At 42.0% G+C, this 16404-nt stretch overlaps 1 long non-coding RNA gene across 3 annotated transcripts in view; it reads left to right on the plus strand.

Moving 5' to 3' along the window:
• The first annotated feature begins 3079 nt into the window (after nucleotides 1-3079).
• The window catches only part of LOC107975956 (uncharacterized), a 345182-nt gene continuing 331857 nt past the window's right edge, over nucleotides 3080-16404 (plus strand). For all 3 annotated transcript variants that reach the window (XR_010159010.1, XR_010159011.1, XR_001719528.1), the window contains exon 1: nucleotides 3080-3235. This is a non-coding gene — a long non-coding RNA (uncharacterized LOC107975956). The remainder of the gene's footprint in view (nucleotides 3236-16404) is intronic.

Raw genomic sequence — 16404 nt, forward strand, 5'->3', positions numbered from 1 at the left:
CCACAGATGCAGGAACTTGATTGGGTCGGGGTCCCAGAATTGCTTGGCCTGACGGAGTCATACAAACCAAATTTCCAAAAGATTAATACAAAATTAAAAGATTAATGAGGGTTTAAATATACTCATTTACAATAGAAAATATACATCACTAAGCAATAATTACCATGCCTGTAAGTACTTATTTGTTGTTATTTCCCACATGCTGTAAAAGTCATCGTTGTAGGGAAGGAAAGAAAGGATATAAGCTTGTGCTTAAAAATAGTAAAAGGGCTCTCAAGACTTCACAAGCCTTAACAGAAAGGAGCCAAGATAAGATGAGGCTAACAATGTGAAACAATTGTTACAGTTCTACGGAATGCCACATATTTTTGCATCATATTTGTTAACTTCTCTTACCTGGACTGCCCGTTTGTGATTTTGTGCATTCATCTACTTCTCTCTGAAAAATACCCTACTGAATGAAATCAGCTAATACAACCAGAAGAAAAAAAGTTGAAATGTCCAATTAATGTTAGGGGCTGAGGACAAGGGAACAATTCCTAGATTTCAATGTAATCAAGGCAAATACTGAAATGCTGATTAATATTTAGTGTGGGGATTTAAAATTCAATTGGCTTGTGCTTTTATTGGGATTGGAATAGCCAGGCAGCTGTTTCTGAGCTCTTCCATACACTATAAATGCCAAGGAGTATGAATATCCAAGTATTGAACATTTATTGAGGTTTCCCTATTTGAAGAAGATAAAGAATAATATGCAGTCATCATATCCTTTAGAACAGAGGTTGGCATGCTGGAGTACAATGGCGTGATCTCAGCTCACTGCAACCTCCATCTCTCGGGTTCAAGAGATTCTCCTGCCTCAGCCTCCTGAGTAGCTGAGATTACCAGTGCCCACCACCATGCCTGGCTAATTTTGTATTTTTAGTAGAGACAGGGTTTCACCATGTTGGCCAGGCTGGTCTTGAACTCCTGACCTCAGGTGATACACCCACCTCGGCCTCCCAAAGTGCTGGGATTATGGGCATGAGCCAGCATGCCCAGCCTTGGCTGCCTGTTTTCGCAAATGAAGTTATACTGGAACACATCTGCAGGCATTTGTGTATGCATCGTCTGAGGCTGCTTTCCTGATACAATGGCAGAGTTGAGTTGTCGACATAGAGACTATATGGCCCACAAAGTCTTAAATATTTACCATCTGGTTCTTTATAGAAACAAATTGCTGACTTCTGCTTTATAAGCTTTTAAGTTAGGGAACAATACTTACACATAGGAAACAATAACAAAGAAAACAACAGTAGATCAATAAGTACTAAATGGCTACACCAAGTTATAAATGCTACAGAACTGCAGAGAAAGGATCAGATTGCTCTTTGAGGAGGGCAAGTCTGGCAGCCTTTGGGAAGAGTGATTAGATGGGAGAGCAGGAACATCACCTCAAAGGCCATTGCGGTAGGATTGGAGGAAACCAGGGGCAACTTGTGTAGTAGCACAGTGTGGTATGTGGCCACGAGACATTTCAGGTCAGTATTGGGAACCAATTACACCAGACCTACAGAGAATGAGTAGAATGCTTACAGTGTAATTACTTAGAGGAAGGTCAAGTTAGAATCTGGGGTACAGGTGAAAATTGGAAATGGTAAAGTCAGATGTCCAAATAGAAAGGTGGGGCGGTGTTAAAGCCATGTGGCAAGGATGTTTAAGTGTTGTTTAGAGCTGTGGTTTGAGCTGGATGGCAGAGGCAAGAGCCAGATCATGAAAGCCATTGTTATGGACGCTGAATTCAGTGGCACATGTGGAAGAACAAGGAAATGTGTGAAAGACAGGTGAGATTGTTACTAATGCTGTTAGTGAGATGGTTACTAATGCTGTTAATGAGATTGTTACTAATGTGAGACTGTTACTAATGCCCACTCTCTTTTCCTTTTTAGGAGAAAGTGGGGGCAGTTTTAGAAAACCTGTCAGCTTGTGACTGCTGAAGCCAGTCAGAATCCAAGTAGAGCTTATTAACTACAGCAGAAGCCAGAACAAGGGACAGGTGTACTTGAGATGATCCTAAGTGGTGTGTAAGAGGTGCCTGGTGGTGTACAAGAGGGCGGAACGGCAATTTTCGCAGGGTAGACAAAGGCAATGTCCCAAATCTCCCACTGCAAATACATAAAAGTACTAGATAAAACAGTTTTGAATACAGGATATTGGAGCTGTCCTTTACATGGGTAAAGGTGAGGATGGGGGTTTCTGTCTTAGTTACCTTGAGCCTGATTGAAATGTTGTGCTATACATAAGACCTTTGCATAAAGCTAAGTCCATCAAAGGACCATTGTCTTAAAGCAAGAAGTGACTAGAAAAGCAGTCCACCACTGCAGGGAGATGAAGAGGCAATAATGTCTCTTGGTCTGAGCTTTTGATAAAATATATATGTACATATCCTCAGAGGAACCTGTAACTCCGATTTATATCTCTCCCAAGTTTGGATTTCTAAACACTCTTTAGCATCCCAGAAATCCCTAATTGAAAAATAATTAAAGCTCATCACTGTGTATTGGTATCCCTGGGGTACCAGGCAGCAGCAAATGCAAAACCACTTTGAAAATACATTTCCATAAGCAGGCCCACAGGTCTCTCATAGAAAAAATAAACCACTAGAATTATTATCTCACAATCAAAATCATAAATCATGTGGGAAAATAATCCATCATGAGAGAGAGAGAGAGTCAGCACATGCAGGGAGGGCAGAGACCTTGAACTCAGTGAAATCATCTGAATGAGAATACAAAGTAAATGTTTGTAAGGATTAAAAAGGGAGAAAAATAACAGGGCACAAATAAGTAGCATAACCTTCTGAAAAAAAATTTAAAAATCTTTGAATAAGAACCAAATAGAACTTCCAGAAACAAAATTTTAACCAATAAAGTTAAAAACTCAATGGCTGATATGGCTTGGCTGTGCCTTCACCCAAATCTCAACTTGAATTGTGTCTCCCAGAATTCCCACATGTTGTGGGAGGGACCCAGGGGGAGGTAATTGAATCACGGGGGGTGGTTTTTTCCTGTGCTATTCTCGTGACAGTGAGTAAGTCTCACAAGATCTGATGAGTTTATCAGAGTTTTCCACTTTTGCTTCTTCCTCATTCTGTCTTGCTGCCACAATGTAAGAATTGTCTCTCACCCTCTGCCATGTAAGAATTTTCTTTCACCCTCTGCCGTGATCGTGAGACCTTCCCCAGCCATGTGAAACTGTAAGTCCAATTAAACCTCTTTATTTTGTAAATTGCCCAGTCTGGGGTATGTTGGACTAATACAATGGCTTAAACATCGATTCAATATCACTGAAATTATACCTATGTACCTGGAAGATAGGGCTGGGGAAATTATCCAGAATGCAGAGCAGAAAAGGGTAGAGGTAGAAAAATCTGAGGGATAAAGAAGCATATGGAATATAGTGAGAAAATACAGAATATCTGTTTTATCTTGGGTTGATAAACAAAGTTTCATAAACTGGGTGACTTATAAGCCACAGAAATGTATTTCTTACCATTTTGGAGGCTGGAAGTCCAAGATCAAAGTACCAGCATATCCAGTGTCTGGTGAGGGCCTGTCTCCTGGTTTGCAGAGGGCTGTCTCCTCATTGTTTCTTCATCTGGTGGGGAGCAGAGAGGAAACAAACAAACCAGCCAAAAACCTCACGTCTTCTTATGAGGGCACTAATCCCATTTAAGAGGGCTCCATCTTCATGATCTAATTATCTCCAAAAGGCCCCACTTCCTAATACCATCAAATTGGGGGTTAGTATTTCAACATATGAATTTTGGGGGAACAAAGACATTCAGTTCATGACAATATCTAACAGGAATTCTAAAGTAAGAGATGAAATGTTTAAAGATTGGTTACAATTTTTCCAAAATTGAAAGATATGAAATCTTTATATTCAGTAGTGTAACTAGTCCTGAATAGAATGAACAGAAAATAAATTTATAAAGCAACACTGTGGATAGACTACGAGAGAGAAAATCTTACAAGCAGCCAGAGAGAAATAATAGGTTATCCTCAAAGAAACAAAATTTAGCACACAGAAGTTTTCTCAGAAGCACAGCTAGACATCAGAAGACAATGATATTTTTAATACTGGTGAGCGCAAAGAAATGGAACATAACAGAGGGTGATCAACCATGACATTTTGCTAGAAACTGTCCTGGTTTTAGCACTGAAAGTTCCAAGTCCTGGGAAATCCCTCAGTCCAAAGCAGATCGTTGATCACCCTACACTGCTCTATGTGGTTAAGCTGTCACTAAAGAGTGAGAACAAAAAAAAACTGTTGTTAAAAAGTATGAGTGAAATAATGTTATCTGAAAAAAGGCTGAAAAAGTTCATCTCTTGTAGACTGTTGTTGTTTTTTTTTTTTTCAGTTTCTTTTTTTTTTATTATTATACTTTAAGTTTTAGGGTGCATGTGCACAATGTGCAGGTTAGTTACATATGTATACATGTGCCATGCTGGTGCGCTGCACCCACTAACTCGTCATCTAGCATTAGGTATATCTCCTAATGCTATCCCTCCCCCCTCCCCCCACCCCACAACAGTCCCCAGAGTGTGATGTTCCCCTTCCTGTGTCCATGTGTTCTCATTGTTCAATTCCCACCTATGATTGAGAATATGCGGTGTTTGGTTTTTTGTTCTTGTGATAGTTTACTGAGAATGATGATTTCCAATTTCATCCATGTCCCTACAAAGGACATGAACTCATCATTTTTTATGGCTGCATAGTATTCCATGGTGTATATGTGCCACATTTTCTTAATCCAGTCTATCATTGTTGGACATTTGGGTTGGTTCCAAGTCTTTGCTATTGTGAATAATGCCCCAATAAACATACGTGTGCATGTGTCTTTATAGCAGCATGATTTCTAGTCCTTTGGGTATATACCCAGTAATGGCATGGCTGGGTCAAATGGTATTTCTAGTTCTAGATCCCTGAGGAATCGCCACACTGACTTCCACAATGGTTGAACTAGTTTACAGTCCCACCAACAGTGTAAAAGTGTTCCTATTTCTCCACATCCTCTCCAGCACCTGTTGTTTCCTGACTTTTTAATGATTGCCATTCTAACTGGTGTGAGATGGTATCTCATTGTGGTTTTGATTTGCATTTCTCTGATGGCCAGTGATGGTGAGCATTTTTTCATGTGTTTTTTGGCTGCATAAATGTCTTCTTCTGAGAAGTGTCTGTTCATGTCCTTCACCCACTTTTTGATGGGGTTGTTTGTTTTTTTCTTGTAAATTTGTTGGAGTTCATTGTAGATTCTGGATATTAGCCCTTTGTCAGATGAGTAGGTTGTGAAAATTTTCTCTCATTTTGTAGGTTGCCTGTTCACTCTGATGGTAGTTTCTTTTGCTGTGCAGAAGCTCTTTAGTTTAATTAGATCCCATTTGTCAATTTTGGCTTTTGTTGCCATTGCTTTTGGTGTTTCAGACATGAAGTCCTTGCCCATGCCTATGTCCTGAGTGGTAATGCCTAGGTTTTCTTCTAGGGTTTTGATGGTTTTAGGTCTAACATTTAAGTCTTTAATCCATCTTGAATTGATTTTTGTATAAGGTGTAAGGAAGGGATCCAGTTTCAGCTTTCTACATATGGCTAGCCAGTTTTCCCAGCACCATTTATTAAATAGGGAATCCTTTCCCCACTGCTTGTTTTTCTCAGGTTTGTCAAAGATCAGATAGTTGTAGATATGCGGCGTTATTTCTGAGGGCTCTGTTCTGTTCCATTGATCTATATCTCTGTTTTGGTACCAGTACCATGCTGTTTTGGTTACTGTAGCCTTGTAGTATAGTTTGAAGTCAGGTAGTGTGATGCCTCCAGCTTTGTTCTTTTGGCTTAGGATTGCCTTGGCGATGCGGGCTCTTTTTTGGTTCCATATGAACTTTAAAGTAGTTTTTTCCAATTCTGTGAAGAAAGTCATTGGTAGCTTGATGGGGATGGCATTGAATCTGTGAATTACCTTGGGCAGTATGGCCATTTTCACGACATTGATTCTTCCTACCCATGAGCATGGAATGTTCTTCCATTTGTTTGTAACCTCTTTTATTTCCTTGAGCAGTGGTTTATAGTTCTCCTTGAAGAGGTCCTTCACATCCCTTGTAAGTTGGATTCCTAGGTATTTTATTCTCTTTGAAGCAATGGTGAATGGGAGTTCACTCATGATTTGGCTCTCTGTTTGTCTGTTATTGGTGTATAAGAATGCTTGTGATTTTTGTACATTGATTTTGTACCCTGAGACTTTGCTGAAATTGCTTATCAACTTAAGGAGATTTGGGGCTGAGACAATGGGGTTTTCTAGATATACAATCATGTCATCTGCAAACAGGGACAATTTGACTTCCTCTTTTCCTAATTGAATACCCTTTATTTCCTTCTCCTGCCTAATTGCCCTGGCCAGAACTTCCAACACTAAGTTGAATAGGAGTGGTGAGAGAGGGCATCCCTGTCTTGTGCCAGTTTTCAAAGGGGATGCTTCCAGTTTTTGCCCATTCAGTATGATATTGGCTGTGGGTTTGTCATAGATAGCTCTTATTATTTTGAAATACGTCCCATCAATCCCTAATTTATTGAGAGTTTTTAGCATGAAGGGTTGTTGAATTTTGTCAAAGGCCTTTTCTGCATCTATTGAGATAATCATGTGGTTTTTGTCTTTGGTTCTGTTTATATGCTGGATTCCATTTATTGATCTGCATATATTGAACCAGCCTTGCATCCCAGGGATGAAGCCCACTTGATCATGGTGGATAAGCTTTTTGATGTGCTGCTGGATTCGGTTTGCCAGTATTTTATTGAGGATTTTTGCATCAATGTTCATCAAGGATATTGGTCTAAAATTCTCTTTTTTGGTTGTGTCTCTGCCCGGCTTTGGTATCAGGATGATGCTGGCCTCATAAAATGAGTTAGGGAGGATTCCCTCTTTTTCTATTGATTGGAATAGTTTCAGAAGGAATGGTACCAGTTCCTCCTTGCAACTCTGGTAGAATTCGGCTGTGAATCCATCTGGTCCTGGACACTTTTTGGTTGGTAAGCTATTGATTATTGCCACAATTTCAGCTCCTGTTATTGGTCTATTCAGAGATTCAACTTCTTCCTGGTTTAGTCTTGGGAGAGTGTATGTGTCGAGGAATTTATCCATTTCTTCTAGATTTTCTAGTTTATTTGCGTAGAGATGTTTGTAGTATTCTCTGATGGTAGTTTGTATTTCTGTGGGATCAGTGGCAATATCCCCTTTATCATTTTTTATTGTGTCTATTTGATTCTTCTCTCTTTTTTTCTTTATTAGTCTTGCTAGTGGTCTATCAATTTTGTTGATCCTTTCAAAAAACCAGCTCCTGGATTCATTAAGTTTTTGAAGGGTTTTTTGTGTCTCTATTTCCTTCAGTTCTGCTCTGATTTTAGGTATTTCTTGCCTTCTGCTAGCTTTTGAATGTGTTTGCTCTTGCTTTTCTAGTTCTTTTAATTGTGATGTTAGGGTGTCAATTTGGGATCTTTCCTGCTTTCTCTTGTGGGCATTTAGTGCTATAAATTTCCCTCTACACACTGCTTTGAATGCGTCCCAGAGATTCTCGTATGTTGTGTCTTTGTTCTCATTAGTTTCAAAGAACATCTTTATTTCTGCCTTCATTTCGTTATGTATCCAGTAGTCATTCAGGAGCAGGTTGTTCAGTTTCCATGTAGTTGAGTGGTTTTGAGTGAGATTCTTAATCCTGAGTTCTAGTTTGATTGCGCTGTGGTCTGAGAGATAGTTTGTTATAATTTCTGTTCTTTTACATTTGCTGAGGAGAGCTTTACTTCCAAGTATGTGGTCAATTTTGGAATAGGTGTGGTGTGGTGCTGAAAAAAATGTATATTCTGTTGATTTGGGGTAGAGAGTTCTGTAGACGTCTATTTGGTCCACTTGGTGCAGAGCTGAGTTCAATTCCTGGGCATCCTTGTTGACTTTCTGTCTCGTTGATCTGTCTAATGTTGACAGTGCGGTGTTAAAGTCTCCCATTACTAATGTGTGGGAGTCTAAGTCTCTTTCTAGGTCACTCAGGACTTGCTTTATGAATCTGGGTGCTCCTGTATTGGGTGCATATATATTTAGGATAGTTAGCTCTTCTTGTTGAATTGATCCCTTTACCATTATGTAATGGCCTTCTTTGTCTTTTTTGATCTTTGTTGGTTTAAAGTCTGTTTTATCAGAGACTAGGATTGCAACCCCCGCCTTTTTTTGTTTTCCATTTGCTTGGTAGATCTTCCTCCATTCTTTTATTTTGAGCCTATGTGTGTCTCTGCACGTGAGATGGGTTTCCTGAATACAGCACACTGATGGGTCTTGACTCTTTATCCAATTTGCCAGTCTGTGTCTTTTAATTGGAGCATTTAGTCCATTTACATTTAAAGTTAATATTGTTAGGTGTGAATTTGATCCTGTCATTATGATGTTAGCTGGTTATTTTGCTCGTTAGTTGGTGCAGTTTCTTCCTAGTCTCGATGGTGTTTACATTTTGGCATGATTTTGCAGCGGCTGGTACTGGTTGTTCCTTTCCATGTTTAGCGCTTCTTTCAGGTGCTCTTTTAGGGCAGGCCTGGTGGTGACAAAATCTCTCAGCATTTGCTTGTCTGTAAAGTATTTTATTTCTCCTTCACTTATGAAGCTTAGTTTGGCTGGATATGAAATTCTAGGTTGAAAATTGTTTTCTTTAAGAATGTTGAATATTGGCCCCCAGTCTCTTCTGGCTTGTAGAGTTTCTGCCGAGAGATCAGCTGTTAGTCTGATGGGCTTCCCTTTGAGTGTAACCCGACCTTTCTCTCTGGCTGCCCTTAACATTTTTTCCTTCATTTCAACTTTGGCGAATCTGACAATTATGTGTCTTTGAGTTGCTCTTCTCAAGGAGTATCTTTGTGGCATTCTCTGTATTTCCTGAATCTGAATGTTGGCCTGCCTTGCTAGATTGGGGAAGTTCTCCTGGATAATATCCTGCAGAGTGTTTTCCAACTTGTTTCCATTCTCCCTGTCACTTTCAGGACACCAATCAGACGTAGACTTGGTCTTTTCACATAGTCCCATATTTCTTGGAGGCTTTGCTCGTTTCTTTTTATTCTTTTTTCTCTAAACTTCCCTTCTTGCTTCATTTCATTCATTTCATCTTCCATTGCTGATACCCTTTCTTTCAGTTGATCGCATCGGCTGCTGAGGCTTCTGCATTCTTCAAGTAGTTCTCGAGCCTTGGTTTTCAGCTCCATCAGCTCCTTTAAGCACTTCTCTGTATTGGTTATTCTAGTTATACATTCTTCTAAATTTTTTTCAAAGTTTTCAACTTCTTTGCCTTTGGTTTGAATGTCCTCCCATAGCTCGGAGTAATTTGATCATCTGAAGCCTTCTGCTCTCAGCTTGTCAAAGTCATTCTCCGTCCAGCTTTGTTCCGTTGCCGGTGAGGAGCTGTGTTCCTTTGGAGGAGGAGAGGCGCTCTGCTTTTTAGAGTTTCCAGTTTTTCTGCTCTGTTTTTTCCCCATCTTTGTGGTTTTATCTACTTTTGGTCTTTGATGATGGTGATGTACAGATGGGTTTTTGGTGTGGACGTCCTTTCTGTTTGTTAGTTTTCCTTCTAACAGACAGGACCCTCAGCTGCAGGTCTGTTGGAGTACCCAGCCCTGTGAGGTGTCAGTGTGCCCCTGCTGGGGGGTGCCTCCCAGTTAGGCTGCTCGGGGGTCAGGGGTCAGGGACCCACTTGAGGAGGCCGTCTGCCCATTCTCAGATCTCCAGCTGTGTGCTGGGAGAACCACTGCTCTCTTCAAAGCTGTCAGACAGGGACATTTAAGTCTGCAGAGGTTACTGCTGTCTTTTTGTTTGTCTGTGCCCTGCCCCCAGAGGTGGAGCCTACAGAGGCAGGCAGGCCTCCTTGAGCTGTGGTGGGCTCCACCCAGTTCAAGCTTCCCGGCTGCTTTGTTTACCTAAGCAAGCCTGGGCAATGGCGGGCGCCCCTCCCCCAGCCTCGCTGCCGCCTTGCAGTTTGACCTCAGACTGCTGTGCTAGCAGTTAGCGAGACTGTGGGCGTAGGACCCTCCAAGCCATGTGCGGGATATAATCTCCTGGTGCGCCGTTTTTTAAGCCCATCAGAAAAGCGCAGTATTCGGGTGGGAGTGACCCAATTTTCCAGGTGCCATCTGTCACCCCTTTCTTTGACTAGGAAAGAGAACTCCCTGACCCCTTGCGTTTCCGAAGTGAGGCAATGCCTCGCCCTGCTTCGGCTCGCGCGTGGTGTGCGCACCCACTGACCTGCGCCCACTGTCTGGCACTCCCTAGTGAGATGAACCCGGTACCTTAGATGGAAATGCAGAAATCACCTGTCTTCTGCGTCGCTCACGCTGGGAGCTGCAGACTGGAGCTGTTCCTATTCAGCCATCTTGGCTCCTCCTAAGTGTAGACTGTTGTTGAAAGGACTACTGAAGAATATAGTTTAGGAAAAACAAAATCAATCTAGATGGAAGGAATTGGATATAATAGGCAATGGGGAACAAAACAGGTAAAATGTTGATTAGTATAAAGAAGTATTGACTATACAAAATAATAATTGTAACAACTAGCAATTTTAGAGCTATAAAAAGGAAAAAAAGGACAGAAAAACCAACTGACAACAATAACATTTAAGACACTGGGGTGTGCAGATATAGTGGTGCCAGTAATTATAATTTCCAAGTCCTTGAAATGATAGGGATGGAGATAGGACTATTGGCTAAGTGTATACTTTAAATATGCATGTTAAAAATTCTGGTGTCCCTTCTACTTCCCCCTCTCTTTCTGAACAATTCAGTTTTAAAGCCATTAGGGCAAGATATAGGCATCTGTGCTGGGGTGGGCGGGTGCTAGCCATGGTGGCCCAGAGTGGGGCAATGGAGTCCAAGCCGAGTGAGGAGGATGTTCATGTAGGGGTACACCTGGTGCAGGTGTCAGAGCAAGAATGGAGTAAGAAAGGTATTTGCACAGGAGGCCTGCCCAGCACAGGGTATCAGAAGCTAAGAGGGGTCAATCAAGCATCCACACAATGGGTGACATAGTGCAGGGTGGTGAAGCCAATAGGTGAGGAGGGTGTCCATGCAGTAAATCAAGCATCCACACAATGGGTGACATAGTGCAGGGTGGTGAAGTCAATAGGGTGAGGAGGGTGTCCATGCAGTACTGTGTGAGGGAGGCATCTCCATAGGGCTGCCTGGTATGGGGTATCAGAGCCCAGGCCTGAAGAGGAGGAAGTCCAGGTGACAGGGGTGGCTGCTTGGCATGGTGGGTGGGGTTGAGTGGGGTGAGAAGAGTGACCATATGGGAGAGAGGAGTGCAGGAGAGATTGGAAGTTGGTTACAGATGGGGATGTTTTTCAAATAAGTAAGTATATTAAGAATAATTGGGAGCCAGATATCTCATGGTCAGAGAGGGAGAGTTACAAAGTATAAGGGGATAAAACTGTAATGGTTGGATTGAAATTGGTGGTATCTGTGTAAACTTGGGATTCTCAATATAGATAGGCAGGTATAGGAATAAATATAAATTTAAGTGTATGTATATACATGTATTTATGTATATGCATACATATCCATACAAGCATATATGTGTTTCTTAGTTTACGCCACTGATTGTTTGGGAGCCAAATAAAGGACAATTTGAACATCATATTGAGCATCACTATCACAGCAAATAGTGCTATGGTCTGAATGTTGGTGTACCCCCCTCAATTCCTATGTTGAAACTTAATTTCCAATGTGATAGTATTAAGAGGTGGAGCCCATTGGGAAATGATTAAATCATGAGGACTCCTCCTTCATGTATGGGATTAGTGTCCTTATAAAAGAGATTGAAGGGGGCATGTTTGCCCTTTTTGCCATTGAAAAAAAAAAACTCAGCAGGAAGGCGCCATCTATGAGGAGTGGGCTCTCATCAGACACCGAATCCGCTAGCACCTTGATCTTGGTTTTCCCAGCCTCCAGAACTGTAAATTTCTGTTGTTTGTACATTGCTTAGTCTAAAGTACTCTGTTACAGCAGCTGAATGGACTAAGACAATTTGTAACATTTTAGAACCCACTGAGTGTGTACTAATATACATTACCCAATAAATAAAGTGACATTCTGACGAGCAATGGGAAATTTACATAATTTCAAAATCCTCACAAAATACTCTTTTTTTTTTTTGAGACGGAGTCTCGCTCTGTCGCCCAGGCTGGAGTGCAGTGGCGCAATCTCAGCTGACTGCAAGCTCTGCCTCCGAGGTTCACGCCATTCTCCTGCCTCAGCCTCCAGAGTAGCTGGGACTACAGCTGCCCGCCACCACGCCCGGCTAATTTTTTGTATTTTTAGTAGAGAGGGGGTTTCACTGTGTTAGCCAGGATATTCTCGATCTCCTGACCTCGTGATCCGCCTGCCTCGGCCTCCTAAAGTGCTGGGATTACAGGCGTGAGCCACTGCGCCCGGCCTCAAATTCTCATTAATTCTAAAACAGAAAAGAGAAACTTTGCAGTGGAGTGGCCCGGTAGACATACACTGCATCAAGTGAGCATCATCAGTGTTGGGACGAATCAAAGATAACAGCCTCACTTCTATGACATTTCTGCCAAATATGCATACTCGTGGGGAGATATCAGACAATCCCAAATCAAGGGGCGTATTACGACATAACTATTCTTTAATCATCACAGTTGTCAAGTTTGTGAAAGTCAAGGCCAGACAGAGGAACCATTCCAGATTAAAAGAGAATAAAAAGACATAACAACAAAATGAAACACATAATTCTGAGTTAGATCCTTTTCTGATGAAGGCAGCTATTAGAGCAAATGGCAAGACTTGTACAGATCTGGGGATTAGGATATAAATGTCAATTTCTTGATTTTGGTCATTGTATGAGGTTTTGTAGAATTATCCTTTTTTTGGGCAAGAAACATATGCTGAATTATTGAAGGGTGGGTGGATTACGGGCATCATTTTGGCAATTTATCTCAAATGATTTTGGAAAAAATGTTCTTTATATTATACTTGCAACTTTGCTGTAAATTTCAGATTGTTACAATATAAAATATATGTTCTCCAAAATTATTTTTTTTCCGGCAACACTGTGGACTAGATGTCCCAAGAAAACCCTCTTAGTGTAAGATACTTAAAATGCAGAATATAAAACAAAAGGAAACAACTTCTTAAAAGCATGGCTGAGCAGGAAGTATAAAAGGGAAACAGAGACCAGAATGTCAAGAAGGCATGATTCCCCAGGAGTAAGTGAGCTCTGGATCTCTAGTTTGCCCTAAGATTACCTTGTGCCCTAGACCCTTGGCTTTCCATGTCCATGCAAGGAAAGAAAACAAAGATAGCTTAGTGCCCAGAAAGGTAAGAGGTCTGATTAGAGACTTGAACCTGCTAAGGGTGAAAGAAAACTTCCCCACAGAATGAGACTGGCATGCTTTGGTTTTAGCTAAGTGTACAATGGAACAGTCCTTGAAAAAAAAAAAAAAATTCCTGAGAATTCTTAATCACCACCTATAGGTTTGAGGCTGGGATTCACAGCATCTGTGTGATCTGAAAAACTCCAAGCTGAACATTGAATTGAGAGTGATCCTGGTTGAAGTGTTATGTCTTAAGCCAGGTTTTCTAAAATATAGAACCTGAAGCAAGGATTTAAAGAGCTGAGACTTTGTTTGGGAAGTGCAACCCAGGGCAGCTGGAATGAGGGAGAGGGAGCTGAGGTAGGGGAGGAGGGAAGCCATGCAGTGAACTCTCACTGCTCTGCCCACTACCCCATGGTGAAGGTGGCAAGCCCCAGCAGGTGCTCAGCATGTCAGATGCCTCCAGTTAGGCTGTGCAGAGTAGCTGACTCAGAGCAGTTAAAGGGAAGGAGGAAGGGACAAAGATCTATGCACGTGGCTCCTCCCTAGACCCACTTCCTATTGGTCAAAATTAGCCTATGGGAAGGTAACTCCACCACACTTCCAGATTAAGTCATCTGGCCCCCTCAGCAGCTGTTTGGGATGCTGGGCCTGTGCTCTACATTGTAGTATTTCCTTTACATCTGGAAGTGGTGGGAAAAGCCAGAAGCTCTACATGTGTGGCTGACGGTCTATGCCATGTGACAGTAATGAAAGGGAGGCCCTGGCACACAGCAGGCAAGTACTGGTCCAGCCCTAGATGTGGCAGCATGGTCCAGGAGGCAGACAAGGGAATCTGAGAAGGTACGAACAATCTGGGTCACATACAGTCTCCTCCTGTCAACCACTCCAATCTAATCATGCTCTCATTTCAGGTTCTGTTACTATAATAAGGAGTCTTCCTTTTTATTTTCATGAGAACAGGGCATGCTAATTTCTTTTCAGAGAGGAGAGGAGTAAGCCCAGTTAGATACAGAGTTCTCTTCAAACTGGTATCCCATTGTGATGCCTGGGAGGATACAAGGCATGAGTAATAGTCCAGCTACTGTGATGGGTCTTGATGTTGTATTTTATATTCTCCATCTTTGCTTCACCTCCACCACCACTCCTTGTGGATTCCCCTTGTGCTTGGTCAGCAATTAAGCTGGTTTGGATTGCTTGCCTAATGTATGGGTCCAGACTTTCATGTGAACTTTTAGCTGTTCTGCCCTTCTTGGATTGTGGTTTGTAGCAGATAGTGTTGGTGTCCTCTCTAGGTAACCTCAGCATTCACCTCCACTTTCTGAAGGCTGCATACTGTGAACATCTGCATGCTCTATGTCTGAAGGCTTTTTTCTCTGGATGCAGGCAAAGAACAAGCTAGAGTATTAGACAGTGAATCCCCTGGAAGCAGCCCTGAACCACTGGTGGACCTGGAGATGATGTAGAATTACCCAGCTTCCTCACCTTTGGGCTTATTATGTTCTACACTGACTGCCAGAGTTTCCCAGCAGGAGTGAGCTCCAGTTGCCTACAGTGATAAATTGGTTGATAATACTGGCTTTCTCCACCTCCTACCTTGCTGCTCACTTCCCTATTGAAGTTTTCTGGGCTTATTCCCAAATAAACTAATTGCACTCAGATCCTTGTCAGGGTTTGTTCCTGCTTTACCCAAGTTCAGACACATTTGCTATAATTGCTCCTGAATAGTTAATACTAGGCTTGGTAGCACTATGAGACACCCCAGTGAATCCCCAGCATTCAGACCTACTCATTCCTGCTCCCTTGTGGAGTGCAGCCCTAGTTCCTCATGGGTGTCAGTATCAATGACCACCAACCTTACAGTGACTCATTTGCCTGCTGAACACTAAAGAGTTCATTGGCAACATTGTAGCTGCAGCTTTCAGCTCAGTGCAGCTCTTACTGACTCTACTCCCCCTCTCTAAGAAAGCCAATACCTGTAACCCTTCAGAGTCCAAATTTGGAGGCCAAATTCCTCAAATGGGTTATCAGTTGTAATTACGAGAGGGCTGCTTCTTTTTTCTTTTTTTTGAGACGGTGTCTCACTCTGTCACCCAGGCTGGAGTGCAGTGACGTGATCTCGGCTCACTGAAACCTCCACCTCCCAGGTTCAAGTGATTCTCCTGCCTCAGCCTCCCGAGTCGCTGGGATTACAGGCACCTACCACCATGCCCAGCTAATTTTTGTAGCGACAGGGTTTCTCCATGTTGGCCAGGCTGGTCTAGAACCCCTGACCTCAAATGATTCGCCTGCTTCGGCCTCCCAAAGTGCTGGGATTACAGGCGTGAGCCACCGTGGAGGGCTGCTTTTAATTCCACCCTTTGGTTACTGGATTGGACTGGTTTTCTTGTGATGAGCGACTAAAATGTATTGGACTTTTGGTTTAATTCTAGCCACTGGAAACTAGGTTATATAATTTGTTAACTCAATGCATATGTTTCATTCTGTTTTTGAGAAATAGATTTGGGGGGTACATGTGTAGGTTTGTCATATGGGCATATTGTGTAATGCTGGGGTTTGGAATTCTATTGAATCTATCACTCAAATAGTGAACATAATATTCAATAGGTGGTTTTGGACTCCTTTTGGAGTCTCCAGTGTCTATTTTTTCCATCTTTATATCCACGTGTACCCTTTGTTTAACCCTCATCTGTAATAAGGTGGTATCTGATTTTCTGTTTCTGCATTAATTCATTTAGACTGATGGCCTCCAGCTGCATCCAGGTTGCTGTGAAGGAAGTGATTTCATTCTTTTTTTATGGCTGTGTAGTATTTCACAGTGTATATGTACCACATTTTCTTTATCCAGGCCACCTTTGATGGACACTTAGGTAGATTCCTTGACTTTACTATTGTGAAATGCTGCAGTAAACATGCAAGTGCTCTTTTTGGTAAAACTTCTTTTCCTTTGGGTATGTACCCAGTAGTGGGGTTGCTGGATTGAATGGTGGTTCTATTTTTATGTGTCTTTGAGTAATCTGCACACTGT

This window comes from Pan troglodytes, chromosome 6 (genome assembly GCF_028858775.2).
Source record: "Pan troglodytes isolate AG18354 chromosome 6, NHGRI_mPanTro3-v2.0_pri, whole genome shotgun sequence".
NCBI lineage: Eukaryota > Metazoa > Chordata > Mammalia > Primates > Hominidae > Pan > Pan troglodytes.